The 26,165-nt window shown below is 42.3% G+C and overlaps 1 protein-coding gene and 1 pseudogene across 2 annotated transcripts in view; one reads left to right on the top strand and one right to left on the bottom strand.

Annotated features, from left to right (window-relative positions):
* Window positions 1-26,165, top strand: part of CSPG5 (chondroitin sulfate proteoglycan 5) — a 54,168-nt gene that overhangs the window by 22,293 nt on the left and 5,710 nt on the right. The gene's annotated exons all lie outside the window — the stretch shown is intronic.
* Window positions 17,013-18,019, bottom strand: LOC121011142 (AP-3 complex subunit sigma-1-like; annotated as a pseudogene).

Genomic DNA, 26,165 nt, shown 5'->3' with positions numbered 1-26,165 from the left:
AAATTTATTTTGAGAAAGAGAGCTTGCCAGTGGGGAGAGGGACAGAGAGAGAAAGAGACAGAGAATCCTCAGCAGGATCCATGCTGTCAACACCCAGGGCTCGATCGCATGACCATGAGATCATGACCTGAGCCAAAATCAAGAGGTGGGATGCTTAACTGACTGAGCCACCCAGGGTTCTCTATAGTTGGAATTTTCAATGCTCCTTCCTCAGGGTATGGAAACCAAAAAGTCATTAAAGATACAAAATACATGAATAGCACTATCAACCAACTTGATCTAATTGATCTTTCCAGAATACTGCCCCCTACAACAGCAGAATACACAGTATTTTCAAGTGTGCATAGAACATTAGTCAAGATAGATGATATTCTGAGCCATAGGGACACCTCGTTGGCTCAGTCAGTATAGCATGCAATTCTTGATGGGTTGTAAGAGCCCCATGTTGGGTATAGAGATTACTTAAAAATTTTTAAAAAATCCTAAAAAAAAAAAAAAGGAAAAGCTTTTAAGATGATAGTCTGGGCCATAAAATAAATCTCAAAATGTAAATATATTGAAATCATACAAAGTGTGTCCTGATTAAAATAGAATTAAACTAGTAATCAATAATAAAGATATCTGGAAACCCCCACCTCCAAATATTTGAAAATTAAACCACACATTTTGACCCACAGTTCAAAAACTAAATCACAAGAGAAATAAAATATTTTTTATTGAATGAAAATGAAAACACAGCAGATCAAAATTTGGGGAACAGAGTTAAAGCAGTGCTTAAAGGGAGATTTAACATTACATGCTCTTATTTAAAAAGATTTCAGAGGACACCTGTGTGGCTCAGTTGGTTGAACATCTGACTCTTGAGTCAACTCAGGTCACGATCCCACAGCCCTGCATCAGGCTCCACTCTGAGAGTGGAGCCTGTTTAAGATTCTCTCTCTCCCTCTGACTCTCTCCCCTGCTCATGCGTGTTCTCTCTCTCTCTCTCTCTCACAAAAACAAACAAACAAACAAACAATGAGAGACTGGGTCACGCAGCACTACAAGTCCTACAGACATTGAAATAATAATGAAGAATGTTGTGAATGATTTGATGCCAATAACTTTATTAGTCTCAATGAAAAGGACAAATTCCTTCAAAGACAACTAGTACTAAAACTCAATCAAGAAGAAATAGATAACTGTAAGAGCCCTACATTTATCAAAGTAATTGAATTCATAGTTAAATTGTATTGATAAAATGTTTTATTTTGAAAAAAATTGAGAATTTCTGCTCTTTGAAAAACACTGTTAGGAAAGGGAAAAGACAAGACAGGGAGGAGAAAATATTTGCGAAACACATATCTGATAAAGTACTTGTATTCAGGATAAAGAACTATTACAATTCAATATATGAAGACAACCCAATCTTTTATTGGGTTGAGAGAGAGAGAGAGCAGAGTACAAGCAGGGGAGGGGCAGAGAGAGAGGGAGACACAGAATCCGAAGCAGGCTGCAGGCTCTGACTTGTCAGCACAGAGCCTGAGCTGGGGCTGGAATCCAGGCACCGTGAGATCATGACCTCAGCTGAAGTCAGATGCTTAACCAACTGAACCACGCAGGCGCCCCTGAAGACAACTCAGTATTTAAACAAGCAAACTATTTGAACAGACATATCAATATAAAATATATTTTGGGGGTTCCCGGCTGGCTCAGTGGGAAGAGTGCTCAACTCTTGATCTTGGGGTCATGAGTTCAAGCCCCACATTAGATATAGAAATTACTTTTTTTAAAAAAGATATTTGGTAACAAATAAGCACATGAGAAGATACTCAACATTGTCAGTATTTAGGGAAATGCAAATTAGAACTACAAAAAGATATCATTCGATAGCTGGTAGAATTGCTAAAATTAAAAAGACTGACAATACCAAGTGCTGGTAAGGATGTGGAGCCACTGGAACTCTCAAACATTGCTTCTGGGAAAGCACTCTGGAAAATAGTCTGGCAGTTTCTTATAAAGGTAAACACACATACACCCCATTAATATACGTCCATACAAAGACCTATGTGTGTGTGTGTGTGTGTGTGTGTACAGCAATTTTATTCATAATCACCAAAAACAGAGAACAACCCAAATGTGCAACAACTGTGAACACATAAGCTGTGGTACAGCCTTACAATGGGAAACTGTTTAGCAACAGAAAGGAATGAGGTATTTATATGCACATGAACATGGATGAATCTCAAAAGTAACAGGTTGAGTTAAAGGAGTCAGAATCAAGGGGCTATATACCGAGGTACCTGGCTGGCTCAGTCAGTAGAGCATGTGACTCAACATCTCAGGGTTGTGAGTTCAAGCCCCACGTTGGGTGTAGGGTTTACTTAAAGGTTGCATACTATTTTACATTCTGGAAAAGGCAACACTATAGGGACAGAAAATAAATCAGTGGCTGTCAAGTGGCTGAGGATAGAAGGAGAGAATTGCACAAATGCATAAGGAAATGTTCTATAACTTCCTTGTGCTGGTGGCTACACAGGCCCATCAAACTGTATATTTTAAAAAGGTGAATTTTGCACCTTGTGTCAGGAGTCTCCAAGATCATCCCCAGGTATAACGATTCACTAGCAGGATTCACAAGAGTCAGCACACAGCCCTATTCACAGCTAAGATTTATTACACTGAAAGCAATACAAAGCAAAATCAGCAAGGAGAAAAGGCTCGGAGAGGCAAGTCCAAAGAGAACAAGGGGTGAGCTTCCAAGAACTCTCTCCCAGTGGAGTCAACACAGGACACACTTAATTCCTCTAGCAATGAATTGTGCAAACAGATTTGAAATGTGGTCTATCGGGGAAGCTCAAAGAGATTCAGTGCCCAGAGTTGTTAATGGAGAGCTGGTTATGTAGGCCCCCACTGCTTAGCATGTACCAAAATTCTGGTCTCCCAGAAGGCAAGGCAGGTGTTCAGTGTAAATAAACCTCATTGTTTGCAGAAACAGTTCAGGCACAGTGAGGCACTGGTAAGAGGGAGTGTGAGAACCCTTCTGATATCTGAGTTCCCAGACACCAGCCATGGATCAACCTTGTAAGCAGTCCTTTCCCAGGTGGGCTATATTAACTATTTTCTACACCTATCTCAACGAACCGAACCCAAAAAAAGAAAGAGAAAAAGAAAAAGTTCCCTATGTTAAGATGATGAAAGTACTTTCCTGGGGCTCCTGTATGGCTCAGTTGGTAGAGGATGCGACTTTTGATCTCGGGGTTTGAGTTTGAGCCCCTACCTTGAGAGTAGAGATTACTTAAATCTTAAAAAAACAGCTTTTTAGAATTGTAGAATAATTCCATATTTTTTCACAAAAACTATGTTTTGCCTTTCATATTTAGGTGTACAATCAGGGTGGGCTAGAGCTGGCTTACACAGGCTCAAGAGAAAGTTTGTTAAATTTTCACGTATTTTGTGAGCCAATTGTTAAACACAGCGATTACTAAAAATTAACCTGTATAAACTGAACAATTAAATAGATTATGTAAAAAACAAAAGCAATAAAAAAATAGCCCAAATTCATCACTTCCTACTCATTTTACTTTTATCTCTGTTCTTGAGGTTACTGATGTCAGTTGAATCTGTATGGAAATACCATCTACGTACTGCTTCCACTCGTTCTTTTCCTCCTACTCTGCCTTCAGTGACCTTACGTTGGTTGCTTAGAATCAGCCAGGGTAGGAGTATTTACACCACAGAACTCACGAAACGTTGAAAGTCAGGGATTTTGCCCTTTGGGGAGCAGCAGGTTGTTGAATATTCATCAAGCACACTGCTGGGATTGATTTTTGTAAATGACATTAGGTAGGGATCTAATTTCATTTGGAGGGGTATCCAGTTGGTCCAGCATCATTTACTGAAAAGGCTCATTTCTCATTTCCCCATTTCTCATTTTGCCATTGCTCTATCGCTTTTGCATTATTCAAAGGTATCTATATGAATGGGTCTGTATCTGAGATCTTCACTGTTCCTTTGATCTACTTGTCTACCTCAGCACCACTATCACACTGTGTCCCCAGATTCATTTAAACCTTGATATCCAGTATACCAAGCCCTCTCAGTTTGTTTCCCAAAAGTATCCTAGCAATTCTGAGTGCTTTCTATTTCTACATACACTTTAGTAACGGCTTGTCGGGTTCCACCAAAACAAAAGCATAAACAAAAACCCTTGAGATTTTGATTGGAACTGGGTACAATCTTAGGTCAGCCTGGAGAGAATTGATCTTTACAACATTGAGTTGTCCAATCAATGAACATGGTCTATCTCTCCATTTATTTGCATCTTCTAGAATTTCTCTAAATATTGTTCTATAGATTTCTACATGAAGTGTATTTGTTAGATTTCTTAACAGGTATTTGATTTGTTTATAGTATTATAAGCAAGATCTTCAGAGTTTTTTAATTTTCTATTTTGTATTTTATACAGAAACAATTATTTTTAACATTGATTTGATATTCAGCAACCTTGATAAGCATGCTTATAATAATTTACATGTAGATTCTTTTGTATTTTCTATGTATACAATTATATAATCTGCAAATAATGATAGTTGTTTCTTCTTTTATAATCCTTATTCATTTTTTAAAAATTTAACCCTCTTTTTATTTATTTTTATTTTTAAAAGGCATTCTTCTTTCTTTGTTTTTTAAATTTTTTAAATATTTATTTTTGAAAGAGAGAAACAGAGTGTGAGCAGGGGAGGGACGGAGAGAGAGGGAGACACAGAATTTGAAACAGACTCCAGGCTCTGAGCTGTCAGCACAGAGCCCGACGCGGGGCTGGAACCTACGAACTGTGAGATCCTGACCTGAGCCGAAGTCGGACACTCAACTGACTGAGTCACCCAGGCGCCCCTAACCCTCTTTTTTTTTTTTTTTCAATATATGAAGTTTTTTGTCAAACTGGTTTCCATACAACACCCAGTGCTCATCCCAAAAGGTGCCCTCCTCAATACCAATCACCCACCCTCCCCTCCCTCCCACTCCCCATCAACCCTCAGTTTGTTCTCAGTTTTTAAGAGTCTCTTATGCTTTGGCTCTCTCCCACTCTAACCTCTTTTTTTTTTCCTTCCCCTCTCCCATGGGTTTCTGTTAAGTTTCTCAGGATCCACCTAAGAGTAAAAACATATGGTATCTGTCTTTCTCTGTATGGCTTATTTCACTTAGCATAACACTCTCCAGTTCCATCCATGTTGCTACAAAGGGCCATATTTCATTCTTTCTCATTGCCATGTAGTACTCCATTGTGTATATAAACCACAATTTCTTTATCCATTCATCAGTTGATGGACATTTACCTAACCCTCTTTTTAAAAAGCTGTTTATTGGGGCACCTGGGTGGCTCAGTCAGTTGGGTGACCGACTTCGGCTCGGGTCATGATCTCACAGTCCGTGGGTTCAAGCCCCGCGTCGGGCTCTGTGCTGACAGCTCGGAGCCTGGAGCCTGTTTCGGATTCTGTGTCTCCCTCTCTCTCTGACCCTCCCCCGTTCATGCTCTGTCTCTCTATGTCTCAAAAATAAATAAACGTCAAATTAAAAAAAAAATTAAAAATAAATAAATAAAAAGCTGTTTATTTATTTTGAGAGAGAGAGAGAGAGAGAGAGAGAGTGAGCAGGGGAGGGACAGAGAGAGGGAGAGAGAATTCCAAGCAGGCTCAGCACTATCAGTGCAGATCCTGATGTGGGGCTCAATCCCACGAAATGTGAGATCATAACCTGAGCTGAAATCAAGAGTCAGGCACTCAACAAGCTGAGTCACCCGTGTGCCCCATATAATCCTTATACATTTTAATTCTCTTTCTTAGCTTATTGCATTATCCAGGACCTTTCAGTGTGTTGTGAATAGATGTGGTAAAAGTAAACATCTTTGTGTCATTGCCAGTCTCAAAGGGAAAGCCTTCAAACTTTCATCATTAAAAATAATGTTTTCTGTAGACTTTGCAGACGTAGTTTATAAAATTAAAGACATTTCCTTCTATTCATATTTTGCTAAGAGTTTTTACTTTGAATGGATGTTAATTTTTATCAAAAGCTTTTCTGTATCTATTGAGATAATCATGTAATTTTCATCTTTTATCCTCTGAATACATAAAACTACATTGATTTTTTTCAAAGGCCAACCTAATTTTGCAAGTTTGGAGTAACTATAACTTGGTTGGAAGCATTAACCTTTCAATTTGTTGCTAGGCTATATGTTCTAACATATACTTTTAGAAATTTCACATACACATTCCTGAGTTAGATTGGCTTGTAACTTTCCTTTCTTGCACAGTCTTTGTTAGGTGTTTGTTATCAAGGTTATTTCAGCCTTGTAAACTGTATCGGGTCACCTTTTAGGGTTCCAAGACCCAATTCTTTTTTTTTTTTTTTTTTATATGAAATTTATTGTCAAATTGGTTTCCATATAACACCCAGTGCTCATCCCAAAAGGTGCCCTCCTCAATACCCATCACCCACCCTCTCCTCCCTCCCACCCCCCATCAACCCTCAGTTTGCTCTCAGTTCTCAACAGTCTCTTATGCTTTGGCTCTCTCCCACTCTAACCTCTTTTTTTTTTTTTTTCCTTCCCCTCCCCCATGGGTTCCTGTTAAGTTTCTCAGGATCCACATAAGAGTGAAACCATATGGTATCTGTCTTTCTCTGTATGGCTTATTTCACTTAGCATCACACTCTCCAGTTCCATCCACGTTGCTACAAAAGGCCATATTTCATTTTTTCTCATTGCCACGTAGTATTCCATAGTGTATATAAACCACAATTTCTTTATCCATTCATCAGTTGATGGACATTTAGGCTCTTTCCATAATTTGGCTATTGTTGAGAGTGCTGCTATGAACATTGGGGTACAAGTGCCCCTATGCATCAGTACTCCTGTGTCCCTTGGATAAATTCCTAGCAGTGCTATTGCTGGGTCATAGGGTAGGTCTATTTTTAATTTTCTGAGGAACCTCCACACTGCTTTCCAGAGCGGCTGCACCAATTTGCATTCCCACCAACAGTGCAAGAGGGTTCCCGTTTCTCCACATCCTCTCCAGCATCTATAGTCTCCTGATTTGTTCATTTTGGCCACTCTGACTGGCGTGAGGTGATATCTGAGTGTGGTTTTGATTTGTATTTCCCTGATAAGGAGCGACGCTGAACATCTTTTCATGTGCCTGTTGGCCATCCGGATGTCTTCTTTAGAGAAGTGTCTATTCATGTTTTCTGCCCATTTCTTCACTGGGTTATTTGCTTTTCGGGTGTGGAGTTTGGTGAGCTCTTTATAGATTTTGGATACTAGCCCTTTGTCCGATATGCCATTTGCAAATATCTTTTCCCATTCCGTTGGCTGCCTTTTAGTTTTGTTGGTTGTTTCCTTTGCTGTGCAGAAGATTTTTATCTTCATAAGGTCCCAGTAATTCACTTTTGCTTTTAATTCCCTTGCCTTTGGGGATGTGTCGAGTAAGAGATTGCTACGGCTGAGGTCAGAGAGGTCTTTTCCTGCTTTCTCCTCTAGGGTTTTGATGGTTTCCTGTCTCACATTCAGGTCCTTTATCCATTTTGAGTTTATTTTTGTGAATGGTGTGAGAAAGTGGTCTAGTTTCAACCTTCTGCATGTTGCTGTCCAGTTCTCCCAGCACCATTTGTTAAAGAGACTGTCTTTTTTCCATTGGATGTTCTTTCCTGCTTTGTCAAAGATGAGTTGGCCATACGTTCGTGGGTCTAGTTCTGGGGTTTCTATTCTATTCCATTGGTCTATGTGTCTGTTTTGTGCCATCCAAGACCCAATTCTAATGGAGGGATCAGGGTGGGCCTTCACATAGAACACTAAGCAATTCTCAGACACCAGCAGGGTGTCCAAGAATTCAACTCAATTTTGATAGTATCTACCTGGGGATAACATCAGATCCAACAGGTTAAGGGTTTAGTCCTACAAGGCTGCCCCACAACCCTCCTCTTCAGATGCCAGTCACAAGCCTCAGACTGTTACCTGTGCTTTGGACAATTCACTACAGATTGGAGGTTCCAATGACCTTCTTAGGTTTGTTTGTTTTGCTAGAGGGCTCACAGAACTCAGGCAAACACTTACATTTACCAGTTTATTAAAGGCTATGATAAGGGATATGAATCAATAGCCAGATGAAGAGATACATTGGACAAAGTCCCACACAAAGGAGCTTCTGTCCTCGGTAGAGCTTGGAGCCCAGTGTGGTGATATGTGGAAGTGTCCTGGTTCCCCAAGTATGGAAGCTCTCCAGAAAAGTACCAAAAAGCTGTTCTCTTGGGTTTTTATGGAGACTTTATTACAGAGTCCTGATTGACTAAGTCATTGATTATTGGCTGATTCAATCTCCAGCCCCTCTCCCCTCCTGCTGCTATAAACAACTTTGTATAGGGCTTTATGTGGACATAAGTTTTCAACTCCTTTGGTAAATATCCAGAAGTGTTATTGCTGAGTGTTATTGCTCGATTGCTGGTAAGAGTATGTTTAGTTTTGTAAGAAACTTCCATTAAAAAAAAAAAGAGAGAGAGAGAAAGAAAGAAACTGCCAAGCTGTCTTCAAAGTGACTATACCATTTTGCATTCCTACCAGCAACATATAAACAGTTCCTGTTGTTCCGCATCTTTGTCAATATTTGGCATTATCACTGCTTTGGCTTTTGGCCATTCTAATAGGTGTGTACTGGCATCTCATTGTTTTAATTCACATTTCCCTGATGGCACGTGATATGGGTCACATGCTTATTTGCCATCTGTACATCTTTAGTGAGGTGTCTGTTAAGATTTTTGGTCCATTTAAAAAAAATTTAACATTTTTTAATTTATTCTTGAGAGACAGAGTGCTAGTGAGGGAGGGGCAGAGAAGACAGGGAGACACAGAATCAGAAGCAGGCTCCAGGCTCTGAGCTGTCAGCACAGAGCCGGATGTGGGGCTTGAAGCCACAAAGTGTGAGATCGTGACCTAAGCCGAAATCAGACACCCAACTGACTGAGCCACCCAGGGGCCCCTTGGTCCATTTTTTAATCAGATTTTTATTTTTTTATTTATTTAAAGATTTTATTTATTTTTAATTTACATCCCAGTTGATTAGCATATAGTGCAATAATGATTTCAGGAGTAGAATCCAATGATTCATCCCCTACATATAACACACAGTGCTCATCCCAACAAGTGTCCTCCTTACTGCCCCTTGCCCATTTGGCCCATGCTCCCACCCAGAACCTCTCCAGCAACCCTTAGTTTGTTCTCTATGTTTAAGAGTCTCTTATATTTTGTTCCCTCCCTGTTTTTATATTATTTTTGCTTTCTTCCCTTATGTTCATCTGTTTTGTATCTTAAATTCCACATGAGTGAAGTCATATGATATTTGTCTTTCTCTGACTAAGTTCACTTAGCATAATACCCTCTAGTTCCATCCACCTTGTTGCAAATGCCAAGATTTCATTCTTTTTGATTGCCAAGTAATACTCCATTGTATATATACCACATCTTCCTTATAAAAGATTTCATTTTTAAGTGATCTCTACACCCAAGGTGGGGCTCAAACTCACGACCCTGATATCAAGAGTCACACACTCTACTCTCTGAGTCAGCCAGTTGCCCCATTTAATCGGGTATTTAAAAATTATTGTTGGGGCGCCTGGGTGGCGCAGTCGGTTAAGCGTCCGACTTCAGCCAGGTCACGATCTCGCGGTCCGAGAGTTCGAGCCCGGCGTCAGGCTCTGGGCTGATGGCTCAGAGCCTGGAGCTTGTTTCCGATTCTGTGTCTCCCTCTCTCTCTGCCCCTCCCCCGTTCATGCTCTGTCTCTCTCTGTCCCAAAAATAAATAAATGTTGAAAAAAAAATAAAAATAAAAATAAAAATTATTGTTGAGTTTTTTTTTTTTAACTCCCCCAACTCCCAACCCATATTTTTGAGTTTTAAGAGTTCTTTATATATTTTGGGTAACAGTCTTTTATCATATGTGTCTTTTTAAAAAATGTTTATTTATTTTTGAGAGAGAGAGGACAAGCAGGGGAGGGGCAGAGAGAGAGGGAGACACAGACTCTGAAGCAGGCTCCAAGCTCTGAGCTGTCAGCAGAGTCTGATGCGGGGCTCAAACCCACAAACTGTGAGATCATGACCCGAGCCAAAGTTGGACATTTTACCAACTGAGCCACCCAGGCGCCCCTATCATATGTGTCTCTTGCAAATAATTTCTCCCAGTCTGTGGCTTGTTTTCTAATTCTCTTGGTCTTGTCTACTGCAGACCACAAGTTTTTCATTTTGGTGAAATCCAGCTTACCAGTTATTTCTTTAGGAGATCATGTCTTTAGTGTGGTATCTAAAAAGGCATCACCATACCCAAGGTAATCAAGGTTTTCACTTATGTTGTCTTCTTGGAGCTTTATAGTTTTGCTTTACATTTTAGTTTATGACCCATTTTGAGTTAATTTTTATGAAGCATATAAGATCTATGTCTAGATTCTTTATTTTTTCTGAATGTGTATGTCCAGTTTTTCCAGTACCACTTGTTGAAGAGATTATCTTTTCTCTCTTGTATTGCCTTTGCTCCTTTTTCAAAGATCAGTTGATTATATTTGTGTGGGTCTATTTCTGGGTTCTCTTTTCTGTTCCATTGACCTATTTATCTGTTATTTTGCCATTATCTCACTGTCTTATTACTGTAGCTTTACAGTAATTCTTGAAGTTGAGTAGCATCTATTCTTTAACTTTGTAATTCTCCAGCAATATAGTGTCAACTATCCTGGGACTTTTGCCTACCCATACAAACTTTGGAATCATGAATGTTGGTCCATAAAATAACTCGGTGGGATTACACTGAATCTGTAAATCAAGCTGAGAAAAACTGACATCTTGACAATATGGAGTCTTCCTATCCATGAGCATGGACTATCTCCATATTTATTTAGTTTTTCTTTGATTTTATTCATCAGAGTTTTATAGTTTTTCTCATATAGATATTGTATGTATTTTGTTATATTTATATACCTAAGTATATCATTTTTGGGGGTGCTAATATAAATAGTATTATGGTTTTTTGTTTTAATTTTTATTTATTTATTTTTGAGAGAGACTGCATGCGAGTGGGGGAGAGGCAGAGAGAGAGAGGAAGAGAGAGAATGCCAAGTAGGCTCTGTGCCATCAACACAGGGCCCAGTGAGGGACTCATCTCACAAACCATGAGATCATGACTTGAGCCAAAATTGAGTTGGATGCTTAACCAACTGACAAACTAGGCACCTCAATAGTATGATGTTTCTAATTTCAAATTCCACTTGTTCATTGTTAGTATATAGGAAAGCAATTGACTTTTGTACATTAACCTTTTATTCTGCAACCTTGCTAAAATAGTTTATTAGTTTTAAAATGTTTTTGTAGATTCCTTCAGATTTTCTACATAGACAATCACATCATCTGCAAACAAAGTCAGTTTTATATCTTCCTTCTCAATCTGTATACCTTTTATTAACTTTTCTTGCCTTATTCCATTAACAAGGACTTCCAGTATGACGTTGAAAAGGAGTGGTGAGAGGGGATAGCCTTGCCTTGTTCCTGATCTTAGTGGAAAAGCTTCAAATGCCTTAGATTTAAGTAAAAAGTTAGCTGTAGGATTTTTGGAGATAACTTTTATCCAGTCAAGAAAGTTCTTTGTAGTTTTCTGAGAGTTTTTATCAAGAATAGTAATTGGAGGGGTGCCTGGGTTGCTCAGGCAGTTAAGCATCTGACTCTTGATTTTGTCTCAGGTCATGATCTCATATTTGTAAGATTGAGCCCTGAGTTGGGCTCCGTGCTGAGCATTGAGCCTGCTTGGGATTATCTCTCTCCCTTTCTCTCTGCCCCTCTCCCTCTCGTGCTTTGCACTTGCTCTCTCTCTCTCTCTCTCTCTCTCTCTCAAAACAAATAAATAAACATTAAAAAAGAATTTAAAAAACAATCATTGGAAAATAAGTCAGTCAGAGAAAGACAAACACCATTTGATTTCACTCATGTGGAATTTAAGAAACAAGACAGATGAACATAGAGGAAAATTTTTTTAATTTAAAAAAAAGAGAGAGAGGCAAACCATAAAGAGACTCTTAACTATAAGAACAAACTGAGGGTTGCCAGAGGAAAGGTGGGCAGAGGGATAGGTTAAATGGGTGATGGGTATTAAGGAGAGCACTTGTGATAAGTACTGGGTGTTATATGTAAGTGATGAATCACTAAATTCTACTCCTAAAACTAATATTACACTATATGTTAACTAACTGGAATTTAAGTAAAAACTTGAAACAAACAAACAAAAGTTAATACAAAGTGGCAAACTAGGCATTAAGATAGGGTGGTACAGGGGTGCTGGGGCAGCTCAGTTGGTCAAGTGGCCAACTCTTGATTTCTGCTTAGGTCATGATCTCATGGTTCATGAGATCAAGCCCGGCATCGGGCTCTGCACTGAACAGTGCAAAGCCTGCTTGGGATTCTCTCTTTCTCTCTCTTTCTCTCTCTCTCTCTCTCTCTCTCTCTCTCTCTCTCTCTCTCTCTGCCCCTGCCCCCCCCTCAAAATAAATAAACTTTTTTTAAAAAAATAGGGGGGGTGCCTGGGTGGCTCAGTTGTTTAAGTGTCTGACTTAACATATCAGGTCAGGATCTCAAAACTTGTGAGTTCGAGCCCCACTTCAGGCTCTGTGCTGTCAGCTCAGAGCCCACTTCAGGTCCTCCATCTCCCTCTCTCTCTATCTATTGATATGATCATATGGTTTTTCTTTCTTAGTCTGTTGATGTGATGCATTACATTAATTGATTTTCAAATGTGGAACCAGCCTTGCATACCTGGAATGAATCCTACTTGGTCATGGTGCATATAATTCTTTTATACATTGTTGGATTCGATTTGCAAATTTTTGTTAAAGATATTTGCACGTATGTTCCTGAGAGATATTGGTCTGTAGTTTTCTTTTCTGGTAATATCTGTATCTGGGTTTGGTATTGGGATGATGCTGGCCTCATAGAATGAGTTAGGAAGTATTCCCTCTGTTTCTATCCTCTGAAAGAAATTGTGGAGAGGAGCACCTGGGTGGCTCAGTCAGTTAAGCATCCAGCTCTTGATTTTGGGTCAGGTCATAATCTAGCAGTTCATGGGATTGAGCCCCACATCAGGCTCTGCTCTGACAGTACGGAGCCTGCTTGAGATTCACTCCCCCTCTGTCTGTCATGCTCATGCTCTCTCTCTCTCTCTCTCTAAAAATAAGTTAAATAAAAAAAAATTGTAGAGAATTGGTACCATTTCTTCCTTAAATGTTTGGTAGTATTCATCAGTGATTGCATCTGGGCCTGATGCTTTCTGTTTTGGAAGGTTATCAATTATTCACTCAATTTCTTTAATAGATATTGGTCAATTCAGGTCATCTGTTTCTTCTCATGTGAATTTTGGCAGATTCTGTCTTTCAAGGAACTGGTCCATTTCATCCAGATTATCAGATTTGTGGGACGCCTGGGTGGCTCAGTTGGTTGAGCGACCGACTTTGGCTCAGGTCATGCTCTCACGGTTTGTGAGTTTGGGCCCTGTGTCCAGCTCTGTGCTGAAAGCTCAGAGCCTGGAGCCTGCTTCGGATTCTGCGTCTCCTTCTCTCTATACCCCTCCCCTATTCATGCTCTGTCTCTCTCTGTCTCAGAAATAAATAAACATAAAAAGATTGTTTCAGATTATCAGATTTGTGAGCACAGAGTTGTGCGTAGTATTCCTTTATTATCCTTTTCATTTCCAAGGGATCTGCAGTGATGTTCTCTCTTTCATTTCTGATATCAGTAACTTGTTTCTTCTTTTTTTTCTTAGTTAACCTCACTAGAGGCTCATGATTTTATTGGTATTCTAAAAGTTCCAGCTTTTGGTTTAATTAATTTTTTTCTGTTGCTTTCCTGTTTTCCATTTCACTGATTTCTGTTCTAATTCTTATGTATTTTCTTCTGCTCACTTTGAATTTAATTTGCTCTTCTTTTTCTAGTTTCCTAAGGTAGATACTTAGATGATTGATTTTAGATTTTTCTTCTTCTCTAATATGTATGCATTTAATGGTGTAAATTTCCCTGTAAGCACTACTTTCACTGCATCCATAAATTTTAATGTTCCGTTTTAATTTTCACTTGGTTTAAAATGTGTTTAAATTTCTGTTGAGATTTCTTCTTCAACTCATGCATTATTTAGAAGTGTATTGTTTGGGGGCGCCTGGATGGCTCAGTCAATTAAGTGTCCAACTCTTGATTTCAGCTCAGGTCACGCATGATCTCATGGTCATGAGATCGAGCCCAGCGTGGGGCTCTGCTCTGGGCATGGAGCCTGCATTCTCCCCACCACCCCACTTGCGTGCACGTTGTCTCTCTCTCTCTCTCTCTCTCTCTCTCTCTAAAAAATAAAAAAAAATAAAGTAAGTTTCTTATAGGCAACCTATACTTGAGTCTTGTTTTTTGATCCGTTCTGATATTCTATTTTAATTGGTGTATTTTGGGCATTGTCATTCAAAGTGACTATTGATAGACTTGGATTAATAGTTACCACTTCGTTATTGTTTTCTATTAGTTGCCTTTGTTTTTGGTTCCTATTTTTCTCTTCCCATCTTTTCCTGCCTTTTGTTTAATTAAACATTTTATATTATTCCACTTTCTTTCCTTTTCTCAATTTTTCTTTGTAACAGCTTCACTGAGATATAATTCCTATGCCAGACAATTTACCCATCCAGAGTATACAATGCAATATGTTTAGTGTATTCAGAGTTGTGAACCATCACCTCAATTTTAGAACATATCTATTACCCCCAAAAGACAACCCATACCTATTTCCCTTTTCTAACCACCCCCCCCATAGTCCCTTGCAACCATGCATTGATTTTCTGTCTCTATGGATTTGCTTTTCTAGGTATTTCATATAAATGGAATCATACAGTATACGTTCTTTTTGTGAGCGACTTCTTTTGTTTAGCGTAATGCCTTCAAGCTCCACCCATGTTGTGGCATGTTTCAGTTTTTCACTCTTTTTATGACCACATACTATTCCATTGTAGGGATATCTCACATTTGATTTATCCATTAATTGGTTGACAGGTGTTTGAGTTTTTTCCACTTTTTGGCTATTATGAATGTGCTATTATGAACATTTGTGTCTAAGTTTTTTGTGTGGACATATGTTTTCACGTCTCTTAAGTAGATACAAAGGAGTAAAATTGTTGAGTCATATAGTAATTCCATGCTTAACCTTTTGAAGAACTGCCAGACTGTTTTCCAAGGTGACTGCACCATTTTACATTTCTACTAGCAGTTTCTATGGGTTCCAATCTCTTCACACACGAAACAATACTTGTTATCATCTGTCTTGTGGAGTGTGGTCATTTTAGTAAGTGTGAGGTGGAATCCCATTGTGGCTCCACTAGTCTTGATATGTAGTATTTTTGTTATCCAGTTTCTTCCATTGACCCTTTGCTTCTCAGAATTATGTTTCCTTCTTTCTAAACCTGTAGGAGTTGCCTGATTTTGTAGTTATTACTGAATTCTAACAAAACTGTGTTGTAATTAAAGAACATATTCTATATAATTGAAATCCTTTAAAATTTGCTGGCATGTGCTTTACTGATCACATATGGTCATATTTTGTCATTCTCTGGATGCATGAAGAATTATCTGCAGCATGGAGTTTAGTGTTCTAGGTACGACAACTAGGTTATGGTAATGTTACTTACATTTTCTGTATCTTAATGGTTTTTGGTCTGGTTTTTCTATTGACTGTGAGAAATGGGTTAAAAATTTCCTATCGTGATCACGGATTTATCTATTTCTTCTTATAGTTATATCAATTTTTGTTTTACAAAATACAAGGCCGTGTTACAGAAAGCATACTGATTTAAAATGATTATATCCTAGTGAATTGAACCTTTATAGCATTATGGGGTGACTGTCTATGTCTGTTGTAATGACTTTGGCCATTTTGTCTGATCTGATGGTACCATAGTTACATCACTTTTCCTTTGGTCAGTGCTTACAAAGTGTATATTTGCCTTTTTTTTTTTTTTTAACTTTCAACATCCTGTATCCTTTTCTAACTTTTTTAAAAAACCTATTTATTTATTTTGAGGGTGGGCAAGAGATAGAGGGAGAAGGAAGAGAGGGTAAAAGGACAAGAGAGAGAAAGAGAGTGGGGGAGAGAGAGAGAGAGAGAGAGAGAGAGAATCCCAAGCAGGCTCCACACTGTCAGTGAGGAACCCAATGTGGGTCTCAAACTCACAAACCAGGAGATCATGACCTGAGCAGAGGTCTGACACTTAACTGACTGAGCCACCCACGCACCCCTGTATCCTTTTGTTTTAGATATTTATCTTACAAACAGGATATGGATGGTTTTACCAGTCTGGAATTCTTTTTTTTTTTTTTTTTTTTTTTTTGCTTTAGAAGTTCAGTTACCTTGGAGTTTATTTAAACTAAGAGAAAAAGGTCACAATGTTTTCATGCAATACATACTTGGTTCTTTTTTAATGTTTATTTATTTCTGAGACAGAGCATGAGCAGGGGAGGGGCAGAGAGAGAGGGAGACACAGAATCCGAAGCAGGCTCCAGGTTCTGAGCTGTCAGCACAGAGCCTGATGCGGGACTCGAACTCACAAACTGCGAGGTCATGGCCTGAGCCGAAGTCGGTAGCTCAACCGACTGAGCCACCCAGGCACCCCCATACTTGGTTCTTTAAATAACAACTGTGACAAATAACAGAAAGAACTATGGAATGCTGCACTTGTGATCCATATAAAACACCAACATTTTGGATGGTACACAGTTGAAAGAAATGTCTCACACACTTTTTGAAATACTGTAGTAGCCAATACATAGAGGCATGCCTTAGGTGGGCACAGGAATGCAGCTTAGAAAAGAAAACAAAATGTCACACTGGAACTACTCCATTTCTTCAAAATCACCGAACAGGAAGAGCAACATTGAACTTCCATACCAATTTTACACAACTTCTCCGTAGTACCTTGACTTCAATCCAAGAGCAAAGGTTAATACTCTCCTCCTCTAGTTTTGGTAAACAACTGCATGGTAAACTTAGATGACTTTCCCCCCTGGATTTTCCCTGGGAGTGGTCTTTTTAATTTTTTTTTATTTAAAAGAGGGCAGGTTTGGCACTTTTATACTGATGTCACCAATGTTAATATTTCTTGGGATCTCAAGAAGATTCATATTCTTTACAGCTGATACAGCACAGGCTGGAGCTCCCGCTAAGCCAGCCTCTGATTTCTCCAGTTTACGTGTCAATTTGTGTCACAATCTCATTCGTGTGGATCTCCAACACCATTCCCCCCATCACCATTTCTTTTTTTTTTTTTAATTTTTTTTTTTAATTTTTATTTATTTTTGAGACAGGGAGAGACACAGCATGAATGGGGGAGGGTCAGAGAGAGAGGGAGACAGAATCTGAAACAGGCTCCAGGCTCTGAGCTGTTAGCACAGGGCCCGACGCGGGGCTCGAACTCACGGACCGTGAGATCATGACCTGAGCTGAAGTCGGATGCTTAACCGACTGAGCCACCCAGGCGCCCCCCCCCCACCCCCCTGCCCCATCGCCATTTCTGCAAGAATATGGTGAACCTTGTCCACATGGAAAATTAAATCCGGTTCAGACATTTTCAAAACACTTGTCTAACGTTTCCACAAATACTTGAATTAGATCTAAAATGCCAACTTCACTTTCTGAAGAATCCACACAGAAGACAAAATATAATGTTGCATCATGTCTATCAATCAGTTTGCTGTCAGATCCTCCAATTAACAATCCTCCTTCTAGGAAATTACAAACATTTTCATCTCTCTTAGATACCAAATGGAATGTCTCCCTGATGATTTGCTGTTGTGTATCTTCACTGTAGGGGCTGGTAGAACTTGGAGAGCCGCGGCTTCCCGTGGTTGTTGAAGATGAGGATCGCCTTGATCATGGCTGAGCCGGGCCCACTGGGTGGGCGCTGGGGGCCAGGGCGGGGGCGGGCGCGCAAGCCTCGCCTCGGGATCTCACTGGCAATCCTTCCCCACCCGCCCCCTCCCGCACGCGCGCTGGAAAAATTTTAACTGAAAGATTTAGTCCATTTATATTACAATTTCTTATAAACTTAGATTTAAGTCTCCCACCTTACTCTGACCTTTATCTTTATTCTCTGTTCCTCTTTTTCTTTTTTTCATCTTTTAGATTTTCTTACTTTTTAATTTTTTGCATCAAAACACTCTACACTTTTATCTACTACCTGACAAAATATTTTTCTTTCTTTCTTTTTTTTAATAAACTCTGTGCCCAACGTGGGGTTGAACTCACAACCCTGAGGTCAAGAGTCACATGCTCCTCTGGCTAAGCCAGCCAGGTGCCCCTAGCAAGATCTTTTTGAACAATCTCCTTTGAAAATTCACGTGTTGTGTTGAGTTGGAGCTTCAAAGTCGTCTTGTTTACCATTTGCCTAGTTTCAAAATGAAATGATTATTTTTATCATTGCATGTTTTGCCACTATCAATTTGAAAGTTAGTAACTCCTTTTCTTTGTAAATGTTTATTTTTGAGAGAGCGAGAGAGAGAGAGAGAGCGAGAGAGCGAGAACGCACGCATGAGCGGGGAAGAGGTAGAGAGGAAAGGATCTGAAGCAGGCTCTGCACTCACAGCAGACAGACCAATGTGGGGTTTGAATTCACCAACTGTGAGATCGTGATCTGCGCCGAAGTCGGACACTCAACCGACTGAGCCATCCAGGCGCCCCTATTAACTCTTTTTCTGTTTATTTAGTGGTTTCTCTAGAACAGTTCTGACCAATTTTCCATCCTGTGATCACTGGAAATGTTCCAGATTTATGCTGTCCAATGTAGTAGCCACTACTAGCTACAAGTGGCTATTGAACATTTGAAATGTGGCGAAGAGAACTGAGGAACTGAATTTGAAATTGTCTTTTAGTTTTACCTTGCTTGATTTTAAACACCCATATGTGGCTAGTGGCTACCATATTGGATAGCACAGCTCTCAAAATTGCAGTACACATTACTTTCTTTTCAAAGTCTGATACTAGTATTGTTATTACCCTTCTCCCAGACAATGCAAAAACCTTAGGAGGCTAACTCACTTGTTCCTCCCTCGACATATATGCTACAGTTAATATTTTAAAATTCTCTCCATATATTTGCAATTTCTAAAGATACTATCGTTATGATTTTACACTGTGTCCCTTTGTTCAATCCATTCCTGAGTCACTCTGGTCTTTCTTTCCCTGAGTTGCAAGCTCATTTTCACCTCAGAGTCTTTTTGTACTTGCTATTCTGTCTGCCCAGGCTCTCTTCCCCTTACATAGATGTAAGGTTGACTCTTCCTCATTATTCAGATCCCCACTCAGGTGGATTTTTTTTCTTTGCTTTGCTTTTTTGTTTGTTTGTTTGTTTGTTTCAAGTAAGCTTCATGCCCAGCATGGAGCCCAATGCAAGGCTTGAACGCATGACCCTGAGGTCAAGACCTGAGCCGAAACCAAGAGTCAGATGCTCAACAACTGAGCCAACTGGCATCCCATGGGTGGATATTCTCAATGAAGCCTTGCCTTACAGTCTATTGCATAATTTGTTGACTGTCTATCCATAAGGTATCACATTCCTAACAGCCTTCATCATTATGCCTCTTCTGAGAGACCCCATGTTTCAGGGTAGGTCCTGATTGACAAGCCAATCAGGGTAATCTCTGTCACCATGCCATTGATTGGTTTTAAGTTTGAGCATGAGATGCTGCCCTGGTAAATGAGAGAAGCTTGCTGGAGGAATTCTGTGAAAAATTTCCTACTGCCAGGAAATGATGATCTCTTTAGTAAATGTCATGCCTGCCTGTAATGCCTGGCACAGCAACAGCCACCTTCAGACTGTGAGGGCACTAGCCTGAGGGCAAGGCTAAAGATAGCAACACAGAGAAATGGAGAGTGCCTCGTTCTTCAGAGATATCACTGAACGTAAGAACTGGCCAGTTCTGGAGCTGTTCTGTCTTCAGGTTTCTGGAAGCCAAAAGCATTTCAACTTTTCCCTTTTCTAATATGCTTCCCTCCACACACACCCTCCCCATTAAGGTCCTCATAATACTTTTCACTATTGGGCACTATCTTTATTTTTTAACAAATATTTGTACAGTATTTACTATATGCCATTTACAGTTTGAAGTACTTTACAAATATTAACTCTTTTAATCCTTGTAACTATGCCATACGATAGATGCTTTTATTATCCCCACTTTCCAGAGAAGAAAGCTGAGGCAAAGAAGTTTTAAATAGCTTCCTCTTGGTCAGAAGGTGGAGCTAGAACTGGGATTTGAACCTAGGATTTCTGACCCTAGAGTTAATGCTCATACCCACCGTTGCCTCTCTGGGTTTTCATTATTGGGTCCTTGTTTTCTGTCTGACTTACATGGAATAGCAGTAGTTTCTTGAGAGCAGAGATCCTGTCTTGTTCACAACTGTGGTTCCAGGACACTGCAGGTAGGTGGAAGTCTTTATTGCATGGATGAATGAATGATTGGATGGATGTATGAATGATTGAATGGATGAATGGATGGATGGATGAATGAATGAACTGTAGACTCTAGTTCCCTGAGAACAGGGCAATTTCTTATTTACATCCACAGCCTTGGGCCAGGAAGAGGACTGAACCTTCCTCAGGGTGTATTCATTGGGGCCTGTAGAGTGAACCCATCTCTGGATCCCTGATGACGCCCCATCTCTGGGGTCCACAGGGGAGGCTTGTGCAGAGGTCCCAGTAGGCCTCAAAAGCATGGCCCTTTGTTTGGCATTGCCTTGTTGTTGCTGGGTGCTCTTGTGCTGGCTCCTTCTCATCCCTTCCCTGCAGAAGGAACGGAGCTGGCCTGCTTCCCCCTTGGCACTACGTGTGCTCATTTGAAGTTCCTGAGGCCAGGCCCAGTGGGCAGCCCAAGCTGCCATCGTTAATCACACAGCCCGCTGCTGCCTGCCCACGCGGCCTGCTTTGAGGGTTGGCCAGAGACTCCGGTGGGAACTGCTCACTGCCCTAATTGGGCCTCTCTTGGGAGGCGGCAGGTCCCGCTTCTCACTTGTCTTTACCCTGGCTGCCACTTCAGCCTCTCAAGGAGGACAGCATGCTTCCTGGTCTGGCCGGCTCTGTGGCCAGCCAGGGCAGAAGTTCACCCTTGTTCTACAAACGGAGAAATGGAAACCCTGGGGTAGACTGGGTCCCTGCCCAAGGCCATGACAAGGCCAAGGAAGGTTGCCAGGAATAACCACCAGAAAGCCAAGTGACACAGCTCTGTTCCTCACTCTGCTGGCAACTGGAATGAGTTCCCACAAGAAAAAAGACCTCCCTTCGGCTCCTGTGGCCACCCAGGCCCTGCCAAGCACCAGGCACAGGACTCTGCTCTGGCATCCGTGCAGATGTGTTCATGTGAAAATTGTTACACTCCCCAGAGACCCTGCCAAGCCCCCCAAAACCAGATGAGATCATGGCCAACAAAAGTAGATGGCAGGTCCCCTCTGAAGTATGGTGGGCCAAGCTGGCTTGCCAGGTACTGCTGTGACGTCTCTGCTCTATACCTCAAAATTTATACTTCCTGGAACATGGAAAGAGTTTTCAGATGTTTGATGGTGGGACCAGGGGAGGCCTCGTCTGTGAGCGACTTGCAAGGTGCCACTCATCAGTCAGACTCAGGTCAGGGAAGAGCTTAATTATCAGCTGGTCCTGGTCACCTCTCTGTAGCCTAAATCACCTCTAGAAAAATCCTTCAAGATCAGCAAGAAGGCTCTCATGACCTCCCTCCACAGTCCATTTTTCCTCTTCTGCCACCTTCCACACCTTCTTGTTACAAGAGTCATTTTTTTTTTTAAAGTAGGCTCCATGCCCAATGTAGGGCTTGAACTTACAACCCTGAGATCAAGAGTTGGATGCTCTACCTACTAAGCCAGCCAGGCATCCCTAAATGGGTCATTTTCTATTGAGCCCTCTGGCCCCTCTGTCCATGTCACCTCCTGGTTCTCATTTCATTCTCTATTCACTTGGAATGACTCAGGAAGTCTCTTTGTTGCTTTGATGGTCTTTTCAGGACTCAAGGACAGCCAGAATGCTGTTCCTGAACCTTCTCTTCTTCCAGGTGAATGTCTTAATCCCTTCAGACATCCCTCATATGATGGCTCTCCTGGCCCCCTGGTTTCCTGGGTGCTCTTCTCAGGAAATCCTGGGTGGGTCCGGGGGTCTCTGTACTCTAGGTGTGAACCCAGAGGGGACACTTGCCCAGGTTCACCCCAGCACTCACAGGGCCAGGCCTGAAGTACAAATGCAGATCCATGTCTTAAAGTTTACAAGTTACAATTCACACTAACCATTCAATAAGCTCTGCTACTTGATCTTCGTACCCTCCTAATGTCTTGGAAGGCTAAGCTTGCATGTAGGATTCTTGAACTTGGAGTTCTGCCCCAGAGTGTGATGGAGCTGGGACAGCAGTCCTGCGGCCTGGTCCCCTTCCCTCCTAGGCCTGTCTCCACCTTCAATGCAAGACACACCAGGAACACGCATAGGGACACCTGAATCCCCATGTTCCAGCTCTGTCTATACCTCTCAGCCTCTCTGACCCCATCCCTCAGGGAGAGGGCTAAGGAAGCAGGCTCAGGGCCATTTGGGCAAGAGATTCTGGGGTTCCGGGTACCGAGTGCGGCCTAGAAGAGGAGAGTATGGATTCTGAGCAGGCATGTCCCTTGACCTTGAGGACTCTTCTTGCTTGGGTCTGAGGACCTTGACAACTTGCCTTATACCGACGCCCGCACCGTGCATGCCTCTGTTGGGTCGTCCTGAATTGATAGGAGTCCCTATCAGTCCCTGAGGTCATTTTCCTGAGGAACATGACTGCTCTAACTCTTCAGTTGGGTTTGGGGACCTGTGAGCTGGACTTGGCCTTTGTCAAAACCAAGTTTCGTATTTCTAACCTGGTAAGCTTATTCTGAGCCCTACAGTTAGTTGTGTCCTCTAGAAACATGTAAGCTCTAACTGCCCATATCTTTGCCACCCTTGTGTTTGCTGAATGTGCCACCAGGACACCCCCAACCAAGCCCTTCATAAGTCATCGTTCAGGCTGGGGCCTGGCTTTTCCCCTGCTATCAACTCCTCTCTGGCTACATCAGTTCCGGGGTGTAGGGTTAGTGGCGTTGAAAGCCAGCTAATGACGGCGGTGGGGATGGCGAATGGGGAGTGTGAACGGCGCTTCGTGAACTGTGAAGCTCCCACACAAGCTCTCCTTCCTGGCGGACTTTGCAAGCCCATCAGCGGAGCTGTAGGCAGCAGGTTGCATGGTTCCAAGCTTCAGGATGTAACAGGGTTCACAGCCCCCAACTCCCAGAGCTCCAGCTGACTCAGGGTCCACCCACAGGCCAAGCTTCCAGGTCATCTTCCCCGTTTCTGTCATTTCAGCCCTCCCTCCACATAACCTCGCCCTGATGGTCCTTCCAGCACCTCCACCTCTGTGCCCACCCACGTCCTGTGTCTGAGTGCCACCACCCAGACGCTCCCCCAGGAAGGACCTTGGTCAGCTGCTCGAGGTCACCCCCTTCTCACGGTGGCCCCCCCACATCCAACAACTGATCCAGCTGGGGGCAAAACCCCTGGCCACCTTGGCCCAATGCCAGACAATCCTGATGACCCATTTTAGCTCCAGGCCTCCCCGTGGGGTCAGCGGAGGCTGCCATTGGGCCTGCATCACATCTGGGCTCCTCTGGCGCGATACAGACAGGAACATGTAGGTGACAGCAGGCTTGATGGGGGAAATTTAGAAGGTTGCTGCTCAGCCCTTGAATGACCATGATATTCCTTCACCGTAACCCTCAATTCCTTGGGCTTTACTGAATTATGATTAGTATGCTTACTAAGAGCTGCTCTGGAGCCAGGTACCAGACGAGGCGCTCAAGAGCATCACTTCATCTGATTCTCACGACAGCCCTCAGACATGTTGCAGGCATCCCTTTCTCTGTTCTTCAAAAGAAGGAACGTGAGGCTCAGTGAAGTTAATTGAGGATGGGGACACAAGGCCAACGAGAGAGACATCACACCAGACGGATCTTTCTTTCTTCTCCCCCCCTCCACTTCTTTTAATGTTTATTAGGTTTACCAAATGTGCTTTATCTTTCTTTCAACTGTGCATTTTTTCTTAAGAAACCTCAACTGGGACGCCTGGCTGGCTTAGTCAGTAGAGCATGCAACTCTTGATCTCAGGGTCGTGACTTTGAGCCCCACGTAGGGCCCAGAGCCTACTTTAAAAAGAACGAAAAAGAAAAAAAACCTTACCGAAGGCACATTATTCTCAAGTACACAATTACAATAATGTCACTCATCCCAAGATGATTGCTTAATGTATTTTACTTTTTTAACCACGTATACAGAAAGAGGGACATAAAAATTTAGTAGTATATTTCTACATGTTTTTTTTTTCAGACCAGCATTTTTTAATCCCTTAACCTTCTTATGTATTCATTCAAATATCTTTATGTTCTTATTAATCCTCTAGGGAAAGTTATTTTGAAATTTGCATTAAACAAATCTATAGGCACAGTACTTATTTTCTGGTTTCTCAGTGAAACAGCTGTCTTCCTCCTTGTGTTTCCCGAGGGCCCAGGAGAGGTGAATCCTTGGGGGTTAAAGGAGTCATGAAGGAATTACTGAATGGAGCAGCAGGGGTGACAAGTGTATGACAAGTGTGAAGTACAGTGAGAAATCTTCAGAGAGCTATCGGAACCTTTCAGCTCTCAGCCGCAGATTTGGGGACCACACTAAGATCCTTTGCAGGAGGGGTTCCCAGCAGGGGATCAGGGCTGTGAGATGTGGTAGAAAGGAAGGGGCTGTTCTTTTGTTCACACCCAGCAGAGAGCCCTCAACACCTGCAGCAATTGCTCTAAAACCAGAAATGTAAGCCACTGTGGGCTCAGAGCCCTGGGGAAAGAGGAGGGAGCTGCAAAGGAAATTGAGAAGGAACAGTGGGGGGAGTAGCTGGGCAGGCAGGCAAATGAGCTGAAGAACCCGTGTCAGGGCGTGATGGGCCATGTGAAGGGCTGCTGAAGCTCCATGAGGTGGGGAGCAGTGAGACCTGGCCGTGGGTGAGCCACGTAGGTATCCCGGATGACCTCGACTTGAACAGGTCCAGGGAGTGGTGCGGGTGGAAGCATGATTAGAATGGAGGAGAGGCAGGGGCACCTGGGTGGCTCAGTTTGTTGGGCATCCGACTTCGGCTCAGGTCATGATCTCACAGTTCGTGGGTTTGAGCCCCGTGTCGGGCTCTGTGCTGACAGCTCAGAGCCTGAAGCCTGCCTGCTTCGGATTCTGCGTCTTCCTCTCAATCTGCCCCTCCCCTGCTCATGCTCTCCCTCTCTCTCTTTCTCAAAAATGAATAAACATTGGGAAAAAAAAAAAAAAGAATGGAGGAGAGGCAGTCCACAGTGTGCTGGGGGCCCCGTTGCCTGGGGCCTTTCCTGTGGAGGCTGGGGGCACCCATGTTGTTGGGCCCATGCCTGGCTCCCAAGTGCCAGAGAACCCCACCTCTGGCATGCATCAGCTCTGGGACTGGGCAAGGCTGAACCTGCGGGCCCCACTGCAATCCTGTCCCGGGCTGCCCCCCTCTCCCCCGTCTGTCGCAGAGGAACATAGGCGCAGCAGCAGGCCGGGGTCTACAACTCGCACCTCTGCACGTCGGGGTGTGTGACCTTGCCTGCCCCCTACTTCCACTCTGGCTTCTATCCCAGGACATCACCATTCCTGTCTCGGCCCTTCTCCTGGGTTGCTGCACAGTCTCCTCCCTGCCATGGACTCAGTTGCCAGTTCTTCCTGCCCACAGGCCTGAAGTACGTTGAGGGGCCTTCGTTCCAACCAGGTTCCCGGGACACACAGCGTTCTGATCCTACCCTTACCAGGGCACATTCAAATACCTGCCATGGACATGCATCTCTCCCAGCTGCACCTTACGGGTGGAAGTGTTGGCCTGATGGCCTTGGTGGGCAAGAGGGTCTGTCCAAGTATAGACCTAAGTTATGTCCCACCCGACTCAGGGCCCTGGGTCTGCTAGCAGAGTCTGAAGTATCTCTACAAACACACATTTTTTTTTTAAGTCTCTTTATTTAATCTTTAAAATTCACATGAAATTTGCGTTT

Source organism: Herpailurus yagouaroundi, unplaced genomic scaffold (genome assembly GCF_014898765.1).
Source record: "Herpailurus yagouaroundi ecotype Mexico unplaced genomic scaffold, PumYag 193, whole genome shotgun sequence".
NCBI lineage: Eukaryota > Metazoa > Chordata > Mammalia > Carnivora > Felidae > Herpailurus > Herpailurus yagouaroundi.
Note: the sequence above shows the minus strand (reverse complement) of the source record. Positions and strands in the feature narration are given on the sequence as shown.